General features: G+C 37.2%; 1 protein-coding gene and 1 pseudogene across 1 annotated transcript in view; both read right to left on the minus strand.

Moving 5' to 3' along the window:
- Window positions 1-10,439, minus strand: part of CNGA1 (cyclic nucleotide gated channel subunit alpha 1) — a 33,262-nt gene extending 22,823 nt beyond the window's left edge. The window contains 1 exon segment of the mRNA NM_001003222.1: window positions 10,253-10,439. The gene's annotated coding sequence lies outside the window, so the exon portion shown is untranslated.
- A 7,268-nt stretch (window positions 10,440-17,707) lies between these two features.
- Window positions 17,708-19,254, minus strand: LOC100688058 (annotated as a pseudogene).
- Window positions 19,255-21,161: the final 1,907 nt, after the last annotated feature.

Raw genomic sequence — 21,161 nt, forward strand, 5'->3', positions numbered from 1 at the left:
AGCTCCTTAAGGGAAGGAATAGTTTTTGTTGTCTGTGTTTCATCTCTATATCCGCAGCACGTAGAGCCATGCTTGGAACCGAGCAAGTACCCCGGGATGTCCGTAGAAAGAAGGGCTGAGTAAATGAATAAATAAAGGCCAGAGGCTGCAGAGTGGAAAATGGTGATGGAATGGATCCGATCATCTTTGCTTTGCCAGGACGCCAAACTCTTTTTATTTTTAAGACTTTATTTATTTATTCATGAAAGACATACAGAGAGAGAGGCAGAGACATAGGCAGAGGGAGAGGCAGGCTCCCTGCTTAGCTGATGCGGGACTCGATCCCAGGACCCTGGGATCAAGCCCTGAGCCAAAGGCAGATGCTCAACCACTGAGCTGCCCAGGCGTCCCCTCCAACTCTTTATTGAGTCCCCTTCTCTGTCTCCTCTCTCTATCTCTCCCTCCTGATGCACACAATCCTGGTGCCATGAGTTGGAGTTAAAAGGACACTCGGGTACAAGGATCCTGTAGCCATTAGAAAGATGCTGGGAGTGTGGATCTCATTTTTTCATCAATCCATAAGTTCTGAGCCCCCAAAGCTCCGGTGTGAACCAGACAAATGCCATCTTGGACAAATTTGCCACGTTGACTGTTCTGTGACCTAAAAGCCTTCTTGTGCAGGCCCCTCAGCCCACATTCCTTCTTTGTGTTTAGCCACACCCTTGGCATAAGGCCCATGATCTGCTCCGGAGATAGGACTATGACACACACTTATTCTTAAACATTCTCTTCCCAGTAGTCCTCCCAGCCTCTGGGGCTGTAAAAGCAGGTCTTAGGGGAGGTGGGGTTGTGGAGATGTGCTCGTCTTGCAACCACCCACGACACACTTCTGTCCCTAAGTCCCTGAAATAAGCCATCTCTTGTCAACCTGGGCTTGCCGGCCTTTTTCTTTTATTGGTTTTATGGCTCCTTCTGCCTTTGGAAGTCATTTCGCAAGCAATTGTTTTCACTGTGTCCTTCCATCTGGGGTAATAGTGCCACATACAATACGTATCGCATATTATATATAGAAATTAGTGTCGTGTGCAGCCTCACACTCAGCACCCTGCACTGCCGAGGGGCAGAGGTGCTCAGACTTTCCTCCGCTGTCTTGCGTAGTTCAACCTCACCTCTAGGTCAGCGTCTCCCGATGCACCCGTCCAGCTCTGACCACCCTCCCTAGTTCCTCTGCTACTCCTCATTCATTAACTCATTCTGAAGCTTTTGAACCCCTCCCCTTCGCCACACTCCTTTCATTTAAATTCGGAAGCATCCACTTCAGAGCCCTGTGTCCAGGGGTACCTCCACATGGATTTTTGCTTCTTTCCCTATCAAACCAGCTCTTCTTCCTGACTTTTCCTAGTTCTCGCAGAATTGCTGTTTGGAATTCCATTCACTCAAATTCACTTAGAACTCAGAGTTAGTTATCTGGGATTCTCTCCTTCCCATCAAGCACTTGATGGAGTCCTACGTACCGTATTTTGCCATTGTCCTTGCCTGCACTCCCACTGCTTCCTTCTAATTGCCACCAGGGTTTGTCAGGTGCTTGTTACCCTTGTCTCAGACTAGTCTTTTAGCTGGTTTGTTCAACTCCAGCTTCGCCCTCCCTCCAATCCATCCTGCAAAGTACTCCCAAATTAACCCTATCCTATTCCGTTCTAGAACCTTCCAGATTTCACCATTGTCTACTGGATTATTACCCTTTCTTCTGCAACAGCGCCCCCATCTCCTTCTCCCTTCTTCTCCCTTCCTTCCTATCCTTTTATTCTTTCCAAAAATATGTCTTGTAGGATAAAATACTGTGCTGTCATTAAAATAAGAAAGCACTTCTGTACGAACAAGTATTGAAAGTCTTCAATAAAAAAGTCTTTAATATAATATACTGCTAGGTTCAAGAAAAAAAGGATATATGTATTCATGTGCGTGTGTGCAGAGAGAGAGGGAGATGGGCCACAAGAACGTGGTACCAGGGATTACCTGCCTCTAAGAAGGGGAACTATGGATGGGGCTGGGCAATAGGAGTGAAAGAGGGAATATTTTAGACTTTTTGAGTTTTTTGTCATGGAAATTAAATACTTAGTGGGTATGCATAGGGACCCTTATTTCAAAATGCAGAGCTGTGTAAAAATTGCATCATCCCCCTAGTTCTATCACCAGGAGTTAATTGTGACCTTTTATCTTTTGTCAAATTTGCATCCACACTTTCTATGGCATATGAAAAACAATAAAACTTTATATCTAAAGTTAAAACCCTGTAAGAAACCATCACATCCCAGTCCCGTTCTTATTGTCACCTTCCCTCCCTCCCAGAAGCAACAACCACTGTAAATTTGGTGTATATTTTCCAGATCATCCCCCCTCCTTTCACGTGGCTACATAAGCATCCATAATTAGTGTGTAGTTTGGGACGTGGTGTTTGAGCCTATAGAGCAGTGTCTTCATCTGTGCGTAATTTTGCAACTTGCTTTTTCCACTCAAAATTATGTTCTGAAAATTATTTATGTTAACATACACAGAGCCATTTCATCCTATTGTAGTGTTTGTAAATATTGCAACCTATATATATATGTATATATAAATATATTTCGTTCCTTTTTTTCAGATGTATTTCCTCTTTCTATTAATGAAAGATTGGTTCTTTGCAGCTTTTTGCTATTGTGAACAGTGCTGTAATAAAAATCCGTTGCATGTCTCCTTAGACACATGGGCAAGAGTGGTTCTTAGGTTTACATGCAGAAGTGGAATTGCTAATTCTAGTTCCAGGTGAGTGGAGCGGCAGCCAAACTGCCACCCAAAGTTGAACATCATTTTATACATTTTTCCATCTCTAGACAAACATACCATATCCCCAACATCCTGGCCAACCCTTCCAACTGCCAAATTATAAGGCTTAACCCAATTTGATGAGTGAAAACTTATTTGCGCTACGGCTTTTGATTTGCATTTACTAATAAAGTTGCAAAACTCTCATGTGCTTATTGGTCATTGGGATTTCTTTGTAAATTAGATGTTTATATTCTTGGCTAATTTTTATTCAGTTGGGTTCTTTCCTCATTCAACATGTTACATATATTTTAAAAATGCCTGCCAGGCATCAGGCACTATTATGATTCCCAAAGTGAATATGCACCCTGGGTTCTCTGACTATTCGTTGTATTTTATTTTTACCTTGCCGAAATCAAGATAAAATTCTGTTATCTACTAATATTATTTATGTGCTTTACTAATTTATAAGTCCCTTAAATCACATGGCAACAAATATGTGTTTACCAGTTTATGGTTTACAAAGCAATCTATCTGACTCCTGTAATTTCATTTAACTACCATCACTACTGTGTTGTGATCTATAATAGGTTGTGTTATGTCACTCAAGCAGGGAACTGCTTCTGAATAAGACTGAAAACTGAATCGAGAAATTCATTTTGCAAGGCTGACATAGTACACAGACTATAAAGCATCATCTTTTTTTTTTTTAAAGATTTTATTTATTTATTTATTCATGAAAGACAGAGAGAGAGAGAGGCAGAGACAAAGGCAGAGGGAGAAGCAGGCTCCATGCAGGGAGCCTGATGCGGGACTCGATTCCTGGACCCCAGGATCACATCCTGGGCCAAAGGCAGGCGCTAAACCGCTGAGCCACCCCGGGATCCCCTAAAGCATCATCTTTAAACAAGGATGGTTACATAATACACAGAGTGGAGCACCCACACCACCTAATTATTCAAAGATGGCCAAAGATTTTGCCATGGTTTTGCATGTATAAAGATTCTTCTATGTTGGTGATTTCTAGGGTGGAATTCTATATGAAGTCTCCAAAAGATTATTATAAATGACGTACTTGGCTTTTATATGTTATTTGTTATATTGACCTTAATGAGTAAAATAGGCACCTTTTTAAATAAATGATGCTCTCTTCTCCACCAGGGCAAAACTTTTCTAAAGAAGGCACGCTAATCTGCCAATGCAACTAGTAAAAATTCAGACTTCATAGAAAAGTGCAGAACTATATGGACTAAACTGTAAACAACAGTTACCTCTACAGTACTCTGTGTTGTTCTCTGTATTGTTCGAGTTTTATACAAGAACATGTATTACTTTTATAATAAAAGGATAAATTTTGATATTTTTTCTCAACAGAACATTACTTAGCAGTTTGTAGAAATGTTCATGATACAGTCTTAAGCAGAAAAAGCAGATGGTTAAGCAATACTTATAGTATCATCTCATCTTATTAAAAATTGTGTCTATGCATAGAGAGGATAACCTTAATATGAAACATGTTTTTGGTGGAGAGATTATTAGCATTTTTACTTCCTTCTTTGTGTTCTTCTGTATTTTCCTCTAATTTATTTTTTTCCAGGGGAAAAAATGGTAGTATTTTTAAATGGGATTTTGTTCAATAGCAAAAGTAATTGATGTCAGCACTTTCTTTTTAAAATAATGTTTTCCATGGGTGCCTGGGTGGCTCAGTTGGTTAAGCAGCCAACTCTTGATTTCAACTCAGGTCAAGATCTCAGGCTCCTGGGATCAAGCCCCACATCAGGCTCCACACTCAGCTGGGAATCTCTCTCTCCTCCCCCTGCCCTTACCTCTGTGTGCTCTCTCTTGCTCTCTCTCTCTCAAATAAATAAATACATCCTTAAAAATAAATAAAGAAAAGAAAATCATGTTTTCCAGCCCTTGCCCAATCTCACTGTTCAGTTGCAGAGCTAAAGTTTCTGTCTTCACACTTAATGATGCTCCCAATCTTGTGTAACCATCCAGAACAGGCTTTGCTGGCTAGGCCACGGCGAGGCAGCCAGTGCCTGGAAACAGCCACCTCCTGCTTGGCAAAGACACAGATTCTAGCCACAGCTCTTCACTAAATTGCCAATGAGACCCGGGCAGAGATCTTTCTGAGCTTCAACTCCCTCTGCTGTGAAGTGGAGATGATAAAGCCTGCTCTGTTCATTGTAATGATTCTCTACAGGGAGCTGGCGAAAACAACCTATTGATATACATAAAGCAATAAAAATAATAAAATATATACAAAGAAATATTGAAGGGTTGTACAAATGCAAGTTGATGATATTTATTATATAATCACCAAGCTCAGAGAGGCAACCATCAACTGTCTCATGGAGACAAAGAGAATTAAATGATTAAAATAATCTTTCTTTAACCCGTTCCCCCTTTGAACTATCACTTTGAGAAATTAAATTGGTCAGAGCAACTATTTAATAATTATCTTTTAGGATTATAAGCAAACTGTAATTCCCATGAAAATGGAAACAGAGCTGACTCAACATTGTTGCTGTATCTGCCCTTAGCGTATGCGGGGACCTGTCAGGCTTGCTAAGTCACTTGTTATCAACTCATGGAAAGAACACAATCCTTTCTCAGGGAGAAACAGTTTCAACAAGGAGAACATAATTGTCATAATCATCATCACCATATTCACAATCCACAGACAATTTATAAAGTAGCCATCATAAATAAAATGTCAATTGAACAAAACTACTGAATAACCAAATACATCCTCCAATACTTCTTTTCTTTAGCCAAAACATTTTACAAGAAAATAGTGATATAACAGTGGTTTAAATACCAGAAAATGTAAGCATATAAGAGCAAAAAATTCTGTTTTATCCACTACTACATTCCCACTGGCTAGAAATGTTTTTCAAATAAACTTAAAGAATTCATTTTAACTATAAAATCATATATATTATTATGTTGAGGCATTGCAAGACACTAGATCATTGAAGAAAGTTTTCTTTAAAGTCAATACTTTTACGGCACCTGGGTGGCTCAGATGGTTAAGGACCTGACTTGATTTTGGCTCAGGTCATGATCTCAGGGTCATAAGATCAAGCCCCACATCTGGCTTAGGATTCTCTCTCTCTCTCTCCCTCTGCGCCTTCTCTCTCTCACTCTCTCTCCTTCTAAATAAATAGATAAATAGATAAATAAATAAATAAATAAATAAATAAATAAATAAATAAATAAATAAAATCAGCTTTCTACTGATCGAGAGTAAGAACTAAGACTTTCTGTGATGGGTGAGGGCTTTAACGTGTTATCTTTCCACTTTCTTCTTTGAATCAGAAACTATTCAGAATTCTACAAATTGACCTGCCCCAGATTAATAAATTCTGATTAACCAAAGGTTTGCTTGCCTCTTCTGTTAGGATATCTCACCCCAATATCTTTCACAGTGGAATTCCTCAGGAAATGCAAACTGATGAGAGGTGTTGGGGAAAGTCTAACTTAGACTTCCATCTTCCACAAAATATATGTGTGTCTATATACACACACTATATTTTAAGTCATTCCTTTAGTCCTAAGTACCTACTTCTTTGTACATAAATCTATGTTTACACGTGAATCTCCCACTTTCCCAGTGTTCTCTAAACTTCTTAAGGACAGAGAATTTCCTTTTCCTCTGTATATGTCCTGGGACAACACAAATACAAACATTTTATAGAAATCATAAAGGTGAGTAAACATATAAAAAGGTAAATAAATACTTAGAACCCAGCACTTGAGGTCTCCTGGACTCTAATTACATAGAGATTTTGTCAGTAACAATGAGTATTTGAAATTTAGGATGATTTTTTTTCCTGCTTTTCTTACAAATTTACACCTTATACCCAAAAGGAACACATTAAGAGTAGCGAAGTTTTTACTTGCCAACAACTTGCAGATAACAATCTAATCTGTGCTTAATATTTTTGCTTCTCAACATTTGTTGAGCTCGTGCTATGTAAACAACAGCACCATGTAGCTTGCTGAAGGGTAAAGGGGAGAAAGAGAAGAAAAAGGATTGTTGAATAAGACAGGGTTCCAGCCCTGAAGAAGTTAGTAAGAGAATTCTGTAAGTAATAAAAATCCAACAGGACAAGTTTGTGTGTGCACAGGCCAACTCTATACAGTTGGGAGATTTACAAAAAGCTTTCCAAAACAAGGGATATGTAAGGATGGATCTTGAAGGATGACTAGGAGTTTGACAGGCAGTGAAGGAAATGAGCATTCTTGGCAAAGAAAACAGTATGTGAAAAAGGTAAAGAAGAAAAGAGCAAATATTTCTAATGACTGGAATTAGAATGGCTGGGTACTTTTGGTTCCCCTCAGCACTCACACAATATGGAGCACTTAGCATCAGTACACTGACCCAGTCGTTTATTATAATCCACTAATAGATCCAATAATTCTTTTATTTTGATCTTTTATTATGATCCATTTATCTCAAGTCCCACCAGACTTGAGAACAGGTATCAATGAGCCCTGATTTTCATGTCTCCAGCACTTTGTATAATATCTAGCTCATAATAAACAATGCAATATCTTTGTTACTTATTGTACAAACACTAGATCTCCACCAGTGTAGAAGTAATAAACATCTACACTCCATCATCATTTTAATGATATATTTAAATAACTATTTCTATGACAGTACAATGTGTACCTTTATTATTCTCAGATGCCTTTAGAATAATTTTATCATGTGTCCTAGAATACAATGTGCTTAAAAAAATAGATTTCACTAGATGTATGAATTAATTTGGGGAGAGTTAACATGCTTAATATATTAAAACTTTTAAAATCACATGACAAGAGACACTTCATTTATTGATGGCTTTTAAAAATCTACTTTGTAAATCTGTAATTTTCTTTAAATGAGCTATGAACATTTCCTATTAAATACATTCCACATATTTGAATTTTGTATTTGTAAATAAGACCTATTTTTATTGTATTGACTAGTTATTACTGGATTGTAGGAGAATTATTAATTTACATATTTATTTTTATAGCCTATTAGTTACTGAACTTTTTATTAGTTGTAACAGTTTTTCATTAATCCATTGAGGTTTTTTGAGTAGATAATCATCTTATCCACAGGTAATACTAATTTTATCTCAGATGCTACTTTATTATTTCTTTTTCCTGTCTTACTATGTTGAATAGAAATCATAGAAAAATGTTAGGTAATAGATATATCAGGACTCTTTGTCTTGTTTCAGTTTCTATAATTCCTCCTATTTTTGCCCAGTGATTTCAGATAAAAATGTTTTTTTAACTAATTTCCTATATTATCAAAAATAGTTGTTGGATTTTATCAATTACCTTCTCATCCATGAAAGCCATATGAATTAAAGCTAAATTGATTTGTACTTTGGAACATTTGTACAATTAAGAACCATTAGGTATAATTATAATCACTTGTCCTACATATAGAGTGGCCAGAGAACATGGGCTGTGTCCTTTTTTGCCTATATTAGCATAGTTTGTAGCATAAATCAAAATCTTCACACAGAGGTTGTCTGCTGAAGGGGAGTTACGTTATTACTTCTTTAAGGGGATGAAGCACCAGCTGTGGAAAGTTTGGTTAGTGCTACAGCCAAAATTTAAAATATGGCAGCTCAATTCCCATGTGCTCTTACCCAAGGGTAAAGGTCCTGGCGTTATGCAGATTTATTCCCTGGACCTATGGATGGGGACACAATGCAACAATTCCTGGCATACAATAGGTACTAAATAAATATTTGTTGAATAAATAATAAGTAAAAAAAAATATTTAAGTTACAAATGTTACTTTTTTGGAAATAGCTCCAGGATCCTCCTTTAAATTTTGCCCATAATTTCTCATCAATTTAATTTTTACTTGTAAAATTAAATTCAGACATTTGTTCTTGTAGAAAATAATCTATTTTATCCAGACTTTTTACACATATTAACTTCACAGCCTAAAAAATTACCTCCCTGAAAAAGAGAAAGATATGTAACCTGTTTTGCTATCTTCACTTAAAGATGAATTTGATGATCCTTCCCTCTCAACCCTACCCCTGCTTTTTTTTTTTTCCATTTCTAAGGGGGTAGGGTCTTTAATTTAATCTTTACTTAATATTTCTAACTTTGACTGTAGGTAGAGAATGTAGCCGGTATACTTTTTTTGCCTTACTGAGATTATTGTGTGATTAGGGTTTATAAATATTTCAAGTGTAGAGCAAAGTGAGGGTATCCTTTATGGCATATAATCAATAACTATCAGGTCTTTTATTTATGGTTACTCTATGATGCTCCCCCTCCCCTTATCCTCTTGTTTGCCTGCTTGATCTAACAAAGACGTGAGTGAAAGATGTTTATGGAAAGAATACTAAGCAAAGGAATGAATGTAATTGAACAAATTAAGGGGTATATGAACAGAAAGATCAAAAGCTAAAAAGCCAATTGTAAGACATGTGTTTATTGATAGAAACATTTTAAAAATGGTTTAATGATGTCTAACTTTCTAATATGAATGAAATAACAAGTATTTATAATCCTGTAATCCTGGCACAATGAAAAATGATGAAGAGTAGGATTTTTAAAATATTTTATTTATTTATTTGAGAGAGAGAACATGAGCAAGGTGAGGGATAGAGAGAGAAGCAAACTCCCTGAAGAGCAGGGAGCCCCATATGAGGGGTTGGTGGCCTCTACCCCTAGACTTCAGGATCATGACCCAAACCAAAGTAGACGCTTAATGGACTGAGCCACCCATGAGCCCCTGAAGGGTACTTTTAAAATTTGTAAAAATAAAACATGATAGTGATTACAATCTCATTTTTAAAAACCTGCCTGTCATGGAGAATTAAAAGAAGGCAAGTGATTTCAATTCTGGCTCGGTTACGCAGCGGTAATATTTTGTCTTCAGGAACCCATTTACTCTCTTCAGACCACTTTATCTCTAAAAGGGAGTGTGTAAGTTGCGATAATAATGCTTATGAAATACCTAACACTTAAGAAGTTCTCAATAGGCTCATATTTTCAGGAGTTAATTTTTCATTGAGATTTATATAAATGTAATGGTTTTCAATTCTCAAATATTTTAAGGAGAAAAAAACAGTATATGATACTGCCATCTGCCAAGGTTATTATTTCTGACTTCTAAAAATCACCTTGGAAGTTTGCAAAAAGGAGGCAGTATTTATTGTGTTGTGGTATTCAGATTAGTAGAATCATGTTACCAGGCCTTTACTTATTATTATTTTTAACTAAAAACATATTTTATTTTATTTTATTTTATTTTTTTCTAAAAACATATTTTAGTAGAATAGTCATTTATCTTTGAAAAATACAAGCAGTCATCGGCTGTAAAGAGAAAGCATGTGTACCATAGAAAACAAAGGCAATGTTGATACTTTAATTAATCAAAACAGAGGTATAAGTATATATGAAAATACAACAGTGATTACTACTGGCTTCTTACCTTTGGTTGCTTAGGCAATATATCTGTGTCTTCTAGGAACGGAAGTCAGTGGTGTATCCAAAATAAACAGGGATATAGTGTAAATCTTGACATTGTCAAAATCCAGTCCTGACTTTTTTAAATAATAAATACGTTGATCTTTTCCCTTTCTTTAGACATGTGCAATGGCTAGTTTTCCGAATCATTCCCAAGGAAAGAAACAGTTCTGTGGCATTGTCAAAGGAGGATTTTCATGTGTCAGTATTGGATTTGCGGATTTAAATATGGATGAAAATAACAGCAACCAAATCACCGTTATCCTTAGTTTGACCCCGGAGCTTATTAATATGCATAAGAGTTAGGGATAAAAGGAGGTTGCTCAGAACTACACCTCTCAACAAATCTGAAAATAAAGCCTGCTGGATTTTATTAAAGTTACACTATCATTCACCCAGGGTTATAATCTTGAAAGAATTTTTACAAAGTATGATTACATTTCTAAATACAGAACCATCATATTAAAAGCTATTAAAGTACAAATAGGGTACATTTGTTTATTCATTGATCTGTTTATTGTGTATTTTGTGAAAGAACTGCATGTGTGAAACATATCTGGTCAAGAGATAAAATAGGATGAATCCGAGCCTGCCTGAAAGAATAATTCATACTTTAGCCATGCAAAAAACATTAAGATATGCTAGTTAGCACCTAAATGTTATTCCGATGGCCTAAAAATAAGTTTCCCTATGAATTTTCAGTGCAATATTTGACAATTTACGTAGTCACAAAACTTTGGCTTATGACTGAACATTCATGAACAGCATGAGATAAATACTGTCTCCATTTAGCAAAACTGCTTTCATTTCAATCTATCAGTTCCAAAAATACATCATTCTTTCTCCAGGACTTGGGGTATTTGTTCTGCTGACTAATTAGCCATTAAACAACCCAAGAATGTTTACTGCTTCAGTTAAATGGCCTCAGCACCCAGTGGGCTCTGAGGCTCTCAAAAGGGGAGAGAGCCTGGCAGTGCCTGGCAGAGAGAATTAGCTGACTACTGAGTACTCTCTTCTTTTGGAAAGTTGGCTTTTGGGTTCTAAAATTTTAAAAGTAATATTTAATTTATAATTATAAAAGAAAACATGTTTCATAAAATTTAGATATTATAGAAAGGAACAAAGCAAAACTGAAACGTGTTTACCTTAACTCATATTCTTATCATAATCAAGATGAACATTTTGGTTTATACTCTCCTATATATAGTTTTTATACATAATCATTCTGGCTTTATTTGATATTATATTACTATTTTTATATCACTAAACAGGTACTTAAAATGTCCTTTTGAAGACTGCATCATATTCTATCATATTCCACTATTACATAATTTATGGGTTGATTTCTCTTTCATTGAACATTTTCCTCTGGTCTAAATTTTTCAAAAGGCCTGTTCTATTTTTAAATTTTTGTGTACACCTGTGAATGAGATTACTAGATTAAAGTGTATTACCATTTTTATTACTTCAAATTTGGATAGCCAGTATAATTTCCAGAAAATCTGGTCACCTATTTGACCCCATAACATTACGTAAATGACTATCATTTATAATTTGTTGACTTCTTTCGATTTTTCAATCAGTATGTTACCAAATATACTATTTTAATTTATTTTTCTGCAACTTAGCTAGTTAAACATATACCCTCTAAACTATTAGAATGAATGTTTTTGATAAATCCACCGTGTTACAAACTTTCTTCAAACTAACCCATGTAACCACTTGGGTCACAATTGAGTTTCATGCTAAAATGTTATTGTGTCAGTCTCTTTAAGCAGTGTTACATAATCTACTTAGGAAAATCAGCCCCTTGCTTTGCAAGACACTGGAAGTATCTTAAACCCATCTTTATGAAATTAATTATAAATAAAAAGCATGAAATGGTACTAAATGTTAAAATCACCCACATAAAGGACAATAAGTAATGATGAGATGCCCAGAGAGAAATCCTCAAGACAGGAATTCAACTTTTCTCAGCCCTATATAAATGTTTGAAATCCTCACAGTCCTATGAGGTAGAAACTATACCTACTTCATTTTACAGAAGAGGACATGAAGACTTGGAGATGAAGTAATTTCCCTGGGGACACAATGGCTATCATCTTATCAGAGTTAGCTGGGATTTATACTGATAGGGTTCCCACAGTTAGCAAAACAAAGTATAAGTATATCCCAAATATTGCATGAGACAAACTCACTAAACTAAAAACTATTTGGTGTTCATCAGAAATCCAAATTTAACTAGATGTTCTGTTTGGGGTTTTTTGTTTCTTTTTTAATCTGGCAACCCGGCACCAAGTCCTATCTGACTCCAGAGCACCACACTGCCCTAGTGTCTGGAAGGTAAAAGCATGAAAAATCAGTGTAGATCACCCATTTCATCAATGTGTCTCTAACAGCAACAGCAAAAAGCATTGTATATTGGAAAGAAAACATGCATCTGTAAATCCCTTAGCATATTACCTGCACATCAATAGTTTTTTTAATTATCACTTTTTGTAGTCTTACTATGCTCTTCACATCTAAGAAATTTTCTCCTTGAAACATTTTGGTGGGTTTTTTTTTAAAGATTTTTTTAAGATTTGTTTTTTTAAAGATTTTATTTATTTATTTGATAGAGAAAGAGCACAAGCAGGGGGAGTGGCAGGCAAAGGGAGAGGGAGAAGCAGGCTTCCTGCAGAGCAGGGGACCTCAGGATCATGACCTGAGCCTAACAGCAGATGCTTAACCGCTTAACCAACTGAGCCACCAGGGGTAGGGTGGGGGGATGGGGGCCCTCCTTGAAATATTTTAAATGTTTTTAATCATCCAATGTAGAGCTATCATTGAGGAAGTTTCTCAGACCCTCTGTGGACCTTCTTAACATTCTCACTAGATACTTCTTCTTGGGAGTAAGGGTTTTCAGAAAATTGCTACTAACGTGGAAGACTCTTGTTCTTAAATCTAGTGTTCACTTTGCCTCTGCCTTTTTTTATGCCAATTATTGCTACCCACTTTTGGGGGGAGGCGGTTTCTGTGACACCATGCTAGATTTAAATGCAGAGGTTTCGGATCACTGGCCTGAGTTTGAATCTCAGCTCCACCATTCACTGGCTCTGTGAGTGAAACATCTGAGCTTCAGTTTCAGTTTTCATGGAACAGATATGATAATATCTTGCAGATTTGTCATGAGCATAAAAATGAGCTCTAGTAATATGTAGAATTTATTTTAATTTTTTTTTTTTTTTTTTTTAATGATAGTCACACAGAGAGAGAGAGAGAGAGAGGCAGAGACATAGGCAGAGGGAGAAGCAGGCTCCATGCACCGGGACCCCAAAGTGGGATTCGATCCCGGGTCTCCAGGATCGCGCCCTGGGCCAAAGGCAGGCGCTAAACCGCTGCGCCACCCAGGGATCCCTAGAATTTATTTTAGACCCAAGGCATAGTAAACACTTGATAAGGGGCTGGTATTATACTTTTTAAAAGACAAGTAGCAGAATTAGGGTTTATTTTATAATAGTTTGTTGTCATGAAGAATTAGGGTTTATTTTATAACACTTAGTTTGTTGTCATGAAGTTGCCTGGTTTCTCTTAAAAGTCAAAAAGACATTTTTCTGGGTAGGAAATATACTTGGTCTAATTAGAGCAATCTTTTTCTAGCCCTATGTCTGACGTGAAAGACAAAACTAAAACAAATACACCTAAAAATAAAACAAGATGACAAGATTAGGAATCTGTTCCCATATAGAGCCATGAAATATTCATTTCCTCATGGGTTGTTTCTTATTTAAAACTTTCTTAAATGATTTAATGAGTTAAATAGTCGGAGCAATAATTCTAATAAACCCTTCTTCCTCTGGCCAGCTTGACTTCCCGGTTGACATCATGGAACTTCAGAGAACTTGTAATTATAAAATAGCTCTTGCCCCAGTGAATTTTAATGTGAGGTCGTCGAGCGCAATGGCCAAGCAAGAATTCTTGAGACATTTACGTGCCACTGACTGAGTTTATGAAAGAGGTTGGGGGACAGGACCCTTGGGCGTATTTTGCTGTGTGAGGCTGGTGGTTATGGACTCAGTAACCATAGGGAAGGTGGCCTGCAGGAGTATCAGATTACAGAAGTTTCTTCGAATTTCTTTGAATTTCTACTCCTAAAACGACTTTTGCAAGATTCCTCTGGTGCTTATCATTCGGTTCAATATTAACTATTGGTGAGATACAGAGGCAGTGGTGAGACCCTAAAAGAATGTAGCAAACAACACATATTTGATCCTCATCCAAACTATGCAGGCCTTGGGTCAGCCCTCTAGGCTGAGATTAAACATCATCCTGCTTCTGTTCCTCATCAAAGCCCTCAGTCTCACCCCCTCTCTTTCTCTATCTCTTTCTCTCTCTATCTCTTTCTCTCTCTATCACACATACACACACACACACACACACACACACTTGCACATGAAATTCTTTACCTCTTTGCAATGACTCATTTGTTTTATTTCAAATGCACCTCTCTTTACTGGCTCTCATACTTCTTTCTTGTGCCTTTCCCACTCCACAGCCATAATTAAGGGTAACTGAGTTATTTCTGGTTCTTGGGATAATGCCCATTAGCTGTGTTGTCTAGAGAAAATGACTTAATCCCTCTGAGCTTCGGTTTCCTTATCTGTAAAATGAAAACGTAATGCCTACCTCATTAGGTTTTTGTGAAGGTCAATGGAGCAAGGCTCTAGCGCATCACACACTTCTGGTGCACATGGTAAATGTGCTCTCACTTTCCTTCACTTTCCTCTAAGCTTTTGGATTGCATCTAAACAGGAGCTTTGCAGCACATGGCTGAGGCTTCCCCTGTCATCCCTATGCTGTCACAGGGCCCCTGGTAGCCAGGTACATGCAGCCAGTAAACAACTAACTTGTGTAAAGCTGTAGAACCATTATTTACGCCTTGTTTCTAAATAATGTATCATATTATTCCAGGAAAGCATGATCAAGTGAAATAATTGATTGGTTTTATTTTTTAATGAAAATCTGTATTTTATGTATAGAGCTCCTAACACTGTGAAATGATAATCCTTTAAAAAGGCATAGAAATTGTTCGAGTTTTGATTCGTTCATTCAACACATGAACGACCCACACTGTGCTGGGTGCTGTTCGAAGGTCTGGAAGCACACGCAAGGCTTTCCCTTGAAGTCGGTACACAGGAGGGAGGTGGGCCAGAGAAGGGATGTTTACAATACAAGGTGATCAAGAGCTGAGGAGGCACTTACAAGGAGCCCTAAGATTTAAGGAGAAAAGGAGCTGGACCAGAAGGCTGCCAGGGGAAATTATCTCTGCTGAAATTGAAGGTATGTGGGAATGTTATTTTTGCACCTAAAACATACATACTAGGATATTTTTCTGATTTATTCAAGCTGGAAAGGGTTAAGAGTGTGTTTTATTTTGTTTGGTTTGGTTTTCTCCTCCAAAGTGTGATTAGCTTGACCTAGTCTATCTATCAATGGATTTCTTTTCCTGGGACCTGCAGTAACCTTGACTGGTGGAAAGAACATAGCCACATTGGATTATCTGTTTAGTAGGCTACTTTTAGTCTGGTTCTGGGAGTTGCTTTGTCAGCTCCCTCTAATCTTTATAATCCTATTTAAACTGCCTCTAACTATAAATGCTCATTTGCATGACATTGACTCCCGTATTTTCATTTCAAAAATCATGTGATTTGAGGGATTCTGAATCTTGACCTTAAATTACTAAATATTTGATATCTCTCTTCCAAACCACCAAGACTTTTAGCCAGAGTGGTCAGTGATGTCTTGTCAACATTTATAACCATAATAATCAGATGTTATGCAATTAACTGTTTAATGTTCGCCGTCCCTGGAAGAACTGTACACTCCATGGAGGCAGTGACTGTGTCCATGCTGTTCATTTCCTGTATCTCTACTGTCTACCGTCATTCTGTAGTAACTGAAATTATAAGGCCCTCTCATAAATTATTATGCAATTTAAAATAAATAAAATATCTATTATTATGTCCAGATTTAACTGACCTCAAAAACTTATAGAATTTTGATTAATCCTCTTATGTATAAGAAGGTGAGTAAAAGAACTTTAACATCTATTGTTAATAGTTGCTTAGAATATCGGAAATAATAGACTTTGCAGTCAGACTAATGTAGAATTGGATCCTTGGTCTTGGGCAAATTATTTAACTTCCCTATGCCTCTGTTTTTTCATAGCATAATGGGAAGACTTCTTTTTATTAGGTTATGGTAGTTAGAGATAATCTACATTAAAATTCTTCCTATAGTGTCTGACACAAATCAGGTCCTCAATCATGTAACTATTAAGATTATTACCATTTTACTGAGAAATAGTTCCTGGAGCTTACTATTAATTAATAATTTACTGTTAAAGTATCGAATATCTAGGTAAACATATAATTAGATAAAGAAAGACTCAAAGGGATTCAGAGTAGGAATGAATTTCTCATGGAGAAGTGGATGGTTGTACCAGAAGATTTTAAGTCTTTTAGGTAAATATTAAAGCATTTCAAATATTGTAACTTTGTGCCTTCCATATGCTGGGATTTTTGCAGAGTCTACAGTGGAAATATTGTTTATCACCCTTCCCAAAACTGGCGTTGGATTCAGCTTTCTCTGATAAGCCAAATCATCTATATGATACGTAACTTTTTAAATTTTGTTGCTGTGCCACTTCTTCCACAGGCCTACCCCTAACATCAGGACTGAGGCAAGAGAACAAATAGAGGCCTACATACCACATGCCTAAATACTTAAAATTGAGTTAATAAAGTACTAAATAAAACGTGTTTTGTTTTTACCTTGAAAAATGTAACTTTGGGGACGCCCAGGTGGCTCAGGGGTTGAGCGTCTGCCTTCGGCTCAGGGTCCCAGGGTCCTGGGATCGAGTCCCACATTGGGCTCCCTGCAGGGAGCCTGCTTCTCCCTCTACCTGTGTCTCTGCCTCCCTCTGTGTGTCTCTCATGAATAAATAAAAATCATTTTTTAAAAAAAGAAAATAAAAATGTAGCAATGTAACAAAAAATAATGATCAAATCTGTAAAATGATTGTTTCAATGTGACTGAAACCTGGCAAAATCTAGTTGAAGACAACTAGATTTAATTATTGCACAGGTCTGGGTGGGTCTGTTGATGGGTCAGTTCATATTAGTAATAAAATAGAGATATACATAAATGATAAGTTATTATATATTATATATAATTTTTCTGTCTTTTCAGAAAAATTACTAAATGCCATATAATAATCAAAAGTTTACATTATTAGTGTTCTATTGACAGGAGGGCCGAGTTAGATAATACTTCTTTTCTTTCTTTCTTTCTTAAAGCATTTACTTTGAGACATGATGGAAAAATCTTACAAGTACAAATGGAAAAGTAAAACATGATTATAGTTAATAGTGAAGACAATCTAACCAGGAAGCTTTAACGTCTGTCGGCTAATGTGGAAACTAAAATTCTGAGTGACATGCTGCAGGGCTGAAAGGAATGGTAATTCATACTCTTCTCCTTCTTCTTCTCCCTCTCCTTCAACAGAATCCATACAACCTCCTCATAACCTTCTCAAGGGCAGCCATGCCCTCATGGGCCTCAGAAAACTTTCCTTCTTCCATGCTCTCACCCACATACCAGTGAACAAAGACATGCGTGGCACACATCAGGTCAAACTTGTGGTCCAGGAAAGCCCAGGCCTCAGCAATGGCTGTGGTGTTGCTCAGCATGCACACAGCTCACCGTACTTTAGCCAGGTCTCCACCAGACACCACAGTGGGAGGCTGTAATGAATGCCAACTTTGAAGCCCATGGGGCACTGGTCCACAAACTGGATGGTACAGTTGATCTTGATGGTGGCAATGGCAGCATTGACATCTTTGGGAACCACATCACCACAGTGCAACAGGTAACAAGCCATGTGTTTACTGTGGTGAGGGTCACATTTCACCATCTGGTGGGCTCTCTCAAAGCATGCGTCGGCGATCTATACTACTGAAAGCTGTGCAGGGTAGCTTTCTCAGCAGAGATGACAGGTGCATATATGGCCAGAGGGAAGTGGATGTGGGGATAGGGCACCAGGTGGGTCTAGAATGCCATCAGATCAACATCCAGGGTTCCATCACACCTGAGGGAAGCAGTGGTGGAAGAAATATCTGGCTAATAAGGTGGTTAAGGTCAGTGTAGGTTGGGCATTCAACATCAGGGTTTCTATGACAGATGCCATAGATGCCTTCATTGTCTACCAGGAAGGCTCAATCAGTGTTGCAGGGTGGGCAGTAAGGAGTTGCAGGGCTCAACTACAGCTGTGCAAATCTGGGGAGCTGGGTAAATGGATACCTCCAGCTTGGACTACTTGCCATAATCGATAGAGAGATGTTCTATCAGCAGGGAGATGAACCTGGAACCAGTGTCCCCTCCAAAGCTGTGTAAAACCAAGAAGCCTTGAAGACCCACACACTGGTCAGCCAGTTTCTGAATTTGGTCCAAGACAAGGTCAATGATCTCCTTGCCAATGGTACAGTGCCCTCAGACATAGTTATTGGCAGCATCTTCCTTGCCTGTGATGAGATGCTCAGTGTGGAAAAGCTGGGAATCGGTGCTGGTGTGAACTTATCAATGACTATGGGTTCCAGGTCTATAAACACTGAAGAAGGCGTTGATGGTGTGCTTGCCAGCACCCATCTCACTGAAGAAGGTGTTGAAGGAGTCATCTCCTCCTTCAGTGGTCTTGTCACTTGGCATCTGGCCATTGGGTTGGATGTGTTCCAGGTACTAGAGTTCCCATTGGGCACTGCTGATCTGGAAACCAACCTGGCCAATGTAGATGGAGATGTGTTCATGTATAGTAGCTGCTTCATAGCAGGTGTCGTGACAGGAGCAGACACCAATCCCAGTTATCATCCCTGACAAGCTAAGAGTCACAGTAAGTAACACACTCAAGTTAGATCGTACTTCTTGAGTCATTGTAGAGTTTATATCGTGTTATTAATTTCTGTGTGGGCAATCTTGTGCTGTTTGTCAATACAACTCATAAAATGATACTTATATTCAGAAATGAATCATAAATTTTAAATATCATGTTCAAACATTGCATTTGGCTCCTATAAATCACCTATACTATGGACTTAGCTTTGGTTCCTGACAATGTAGCTTGACTCCAGACTGGACAAAAGATATGAAACAACTTCAAAATACTAGACAACAGACAGCACAGGCATGTGATACTTGAGAGAAGGAAAGAAAATGAGTTGAACCCTGTCCAGAGGTAATTTCTGAACTGTGATGGAAGAAAAAGGAAATCAGGCAGAGCCTAATGGTCTTGCTTAGTTGAGGAGGCTGAAATATGGTCTTGGAGACCAAACTGACTAGAATTTGCAGAACAGAGTTCTAGTGAGGAGGAAGCTATGCAGAGAAAGAGCTCCAGAAATCTGCAGAGGGGTCTTCTCAAGTCTTTCATGGAATAAAATAAAACATCTTTATGTCATTTATAAGAAATGGGAAGACTCCTAACTCTGGGAAACGAACTGGGGGTGGTGGAAGGGGAGGAGGGTGGGGGGTGGGGGTGAGTGGGTGACGGGCACTGAGGGGGACACTTGACGGGATGAGCACTGGGTGTTATTCTGTATGTTGGTAAATTGAACACCAATAAAAAATATTTTATTAAAAAAATAAAGAAATGAGGTTTTTTTTAAGATTTTATTTATTTATTAAAGAGAGAGAGTGTGTGAGTTGAAAGGAGAGAGAGAGAGAGAGAGAGAGAGAAACTAAAGCAGACTCTGCACTGAGCACAGGGCCCAATGTAGGGCCCAATCTCATGACGGTGAGATCATGCCCTGAGCCAAAACCCAGTCAGCTGCTCAACCAATTGAGCCACCCAGGAGCCCCATTTATAAGAAAGGTTTTAAATATAAAGATAAGTTAAAGGTAACGGGATAGAAAAAGGCATAACATGTAAACTCTAGTAATAAAAGAGCTGGTTTTGCTATATTAATATCAGAAAAAGTAAATTCAAATAAAAAAGTATTACTAAAAATAAACAAGAACATTTAATAATGATTAAAGTGTCAATTCATGAAGAACATCTAACAATCCTACTTGTTTATGCATCTAATGACAAATCTTCAAAAATTCATTAATCGAAAACTGACATCATTGTATTTACAGACAAAGTCACAATTATAGGTGATTTTAACACTTCTTTCTCAGCAACTGATAGAACAAATGTAAAAAAAAATAATAAAGTAGATTTTGAGCAACAAATTTAACCTGAATTTTATGTAACACTATACCCAACAACTGCAGAATATAAACTCTTTTAAATTTTACTTGGAACAAAAATAAATGAATAATTTAAATAAATAAATAAATAAATAAATAAATAAATAAATAAATAAATTTTACTTGGAACATTCACCAAGATAGGCCATATGCTGCGCCAGAAGCCAAATCTCAATAAATTTCAGAGGTCTATCAGTATAAAGAATATATTCTGTGTTCAAAACAGAATTAAATTAAAAAAAAAAACAGAATTAAATCATAAATCAAAAGAAGGATATCTGGAAAATATCTCCAAATATTTGGAAATCAAGAAACATACTCCTAAATTGTCCATGATCAAAGAAGAAATCACTAGGAAAGTTTTAAAAATACTTTGAACTAAATGATAAGAACACAACACATCAAAATTTGTTGTATACAGCTAAAACAGTATTTGAAGGCAAATTAGTTTTCAATGTTTGAATTAGAAGGAATAAAGATTTAAAATCAATGATCTATGTTTCCACCCTAGAAACTAGAAGAGTAGCAGTTAAAGTCAGTGTAAAAAGGAAAGAAGTAAAAATAAAATAATAAATATATATATTAAATACAAT

The sequence above is a fragment of the Canis lupus genome, chromosome 13 (assembly GCF_011100685.1).
Source record: "Canis lupus familiaris isolate Mischka breed German Shepherd chromosome 13, alternate assembly UU_Cfam_GSD_1.0, whole genome shotgun sequence".
NCBI lineage: Eukaryota > Metazoa > Chordata > Mammalia > Carnivora > Canidae > Canis > Canis lupus.